The sequence below is a fragment of the Camellia sinensis genome, chromosome 4 (genome assembly GCF_055761805.1).
Source record: "Camellia sinensis isolate YWXY chromosome 4, ASM5576180v1, whole genome shotgun sequence".
In the NCBI taxonomy this organism is placed as follows: Eukaryota; Viridiplantae; Streptophyta; class Magnoliopsida; order Ericales; family Theaceae; genus Camellia; species Camellia sinensis.
Window position 1 is genome coordinate 36,716,742 of NC_138964.1, and position 3,120 is coordinate 36,719,861.

The 3,120-nt window shown below is 40.7% G+C and overlaps 1 pseudogene; it reads left to right on the top strand.

Moving 5' to 3' along the window:
- Positions 1-1,933: 1,933 nt before the first annotated feature.
- LOC145823683 (secreted RxLR effector protein 161 pseudogene) lies at positions 1,934-2,680 on the top strand (annotated as a pseudogene).
- The last annotated feature ends 440 nt before the right edge of the window (positions 2,681-3,120 follow it).

The window sequence follows — 3,120 nt, forward strand, 5'->3', positions numbered from 1 at the left end:
AGTTACTCCAAACTAACTGTGATGATGAAAAAGTTAATGCTGAAGGGACTTCCACAACTTGAAGTAAGAAAAGATACAATTTGCGCAGGATGTCAGTACGGCAAAGCGCATCAGTTGCCATATGAAGAGTCAAAATGGAAAGCAAAGGGGCCGTTAGAGCTAATTCATTCTGATGTGTTTGGACCTGTTAAGCAAGCCTCGCTCAGTGGGTGGAAGTACATGGTGACCTTTATTGATGATTTTTCCAGGTACATGTGGGTGTATTTTATGAAAGAAAAATCTGAAACTTTCTCAAAGTTTAAAGAATTCAAGGAAATGACAGAAGCAGAGGTTGATAAAAGAATCTGTTGCCTGCGTACTGACAATGGGGGAGAGTACACCTCAGATGAGTTTCTTTACTTTCTCCAAGAATGCCGAGTACGCCATCAGTTCACATGTGCCAACACTCCATAGCAAAACGGCGTAGCAGAAAGAAAGAACAGGCACCTAGCAGAAATCTGTCGAAGTATGCTTCATGCAAAGAATGTTCCAGGATGGTTTTGGGCAGAAGCAATGAAGACTGCAACGTTCGTAATCAATAGGCTTCCTCAACAAAGGTTAAGTTTTTCATCACCTTTTGAAAAATTGTGGAATATAAAGCCTACAGTTAGCTATTTTCGAGTCTTTGGTTGTGTTTGCTATGTCTTTGTACCTAGTCATTTACGCAGCAAGATGGACAAGAAGGCTGTCAGATGTATTTTTGTAGGATACGATAGTCAACGAAAAGGGTGGAGATGCTGCGATCCTACAACTGGAAAGTGTTACACATCCCGAAATGTGGTGTTTGATGAATCATCTTCATGATGGTCCTCAGAAAAAGAGATATTACCAGATTCAGATGTTTTTAAGGATGAGTTGCAATCTACTCAAATCCAATTAAGTTTAGGTGAAACTAAAAATGCAGCTGATGGTGATATCGGAGATGTTGAAACTCAAAGTCCTTGGCAAACTGGTGTGCATGGATAACCAAGCGAAGAAGGTGAGCCTAGTGAAGCTGAAGCACCAATTCCACTTAGAAGATCAGCAAGAACCAAGAAGCCAAATCCCAAATATGCCAATGCTGCCATAGTAGAAGATGCAAACGCAAAAGAACCAGAGACATTTGAAGAAGCATTTTAGAATCCAGACTGGAATAAAGCTATGGAAGAGGAAATTACAGCATTAAAACAAAATCAAACTTGGGAGCTCATGCCAAAGCCAAGAGATGTAGAACCTATTTCATGCAAATGGGTTTATAAGATAAAGCGTCGCACAGATGGATCAATTGAAAGGCACAAGGCTCGTTTGGTAGCTCGAGGATTCTCTCAACAATATGGACTAGACTACGATGAAACGTTTAGTCCAGTTGCAAAGCTTACAACTGTACGAGTCTTACTTGCACTTGCAGCTAACAAAGATTGGAACTTGTGGCAGATGGATGTGAAGAATGCATTCTTACATGGAGAGTTGGATCGGGAGATCTATATGAATCAACCGATGGGCTTTCAGAGTCAAGGTCATCCTGAATATGTGTGTAAGTTGCGGAAGGCATTCTACGGATTGAAACAAGCACCCAGGGCATTGTATGGTAAGATTGCTGAATTTCTAACTCAAAGTGAGTATTCAGTAACACTTGCAGATTCCAGCTTGTTTGTTAAAGCTAATGGAGGAAAGTTAGCTATTGTACTTGTATATGTAGATGATCTAATCATCACTGGAGATGATGTTGAGGAAATTTGTCGAACGAAGGAGAACTTGTCAGTTCGTTTCCAGATGAAAGAACTTGGACAACTTAAGCACTTTCTTGGGCTAGAGGTGGATCGTACACAAGAAGGGATATTTCTCTGTCAACAGAAATATGCCAAAGATTTGTTGAAAAAGTTTGGGATGCGAATGTAAACCGATCTCAACACCGATGGAACAGAATGCTAAGATGTGTGCACACGATGGCAAAGACTTGAATGATGCAACAAGGTATCGGCAATTGGTGGGTAGTTTGCTTTACTTAACTTTAACTAGACCCGATATCTCTTATGCAGTTGGTGTGATGAGTCGATACATGCAAAATCCAAAGAAGCCTCATTTGGATGCAGTTCGACGAATTTTGAGATATGTGAAGGATACAATGGATTGTGGTCTGTTGTACAAGAAAGGTGAAGATTGCAAGCTAGTTGGCTACTGTGATGCTGATTATGCAGGAGATGACGACACCCGTAGATCAACTACCGGGTATGTGTTTATGCTTGGATCAGGAGCAATTTCATGGTGTAGCAAGAGACAACCGACTGTATTTCTGTCAACAACGGAGGCAGAGTACCGAGCAGCAGCAATGGCAGCTCAAGAGAGTACTTGGCTAATACGGCTGATGAACGATCTACATCAACTAGTGGACTATGCCATTTCATTGTACTGTGACAACCAGTCGGCAGTTCGTTTGGCGGAGAATCCAGTCTTTCATGCAAGAACAAAACATGTGGAAGTGCATTATCATTTTATCAGGGAAAAGGTTCTGGAAGAAGAGATTGAGATGAGGCAAATTAAATCAGAAGACCAAGTCGCAGACTTATTCACAAAAGGTCTAATTGGCAGCAAATTTGAAAGCTTTTGTCATCAGCTCGGCATGATAAAGAGTTTGGAAGCTGATGTTGAGGGAGAGTGTTAGAGTTATCAACATCAGCATGTGACTGTGAGGATGTGTTGAACAAGTCAAGTTTGTTTTGTTTTAGATATGCCTCTGTTCAGTTTTTTTTAATAAGTTAGGAATTGTCCTAGTCTTAGGGAGGTTGTTGCAGCATGTTGTTGCACATGTTATCTTTCTGTTCCTATTTTTTTGGTAAGTTTCTGTTGATGGTTTTGCCTATAAAAGGCTTGTGTCAGGTGAAGTATTATGATTATCACAGCAATAAAATATTTCTTTCCTCCTCTGTTTGCCTCAGTTATAGATTCTATTCTACAATCATCTTCAACAGGACTGTTCCCTCCATTTTGAACATTTATAGAGCTCATCCCCAGAAATTACTTTCCCCATGCCACTGTCAGTTTTGGCCACTACAGACGAGCTCTTACAGCTAGCCTCCCCTCCCCTGACATTATAATCATCAT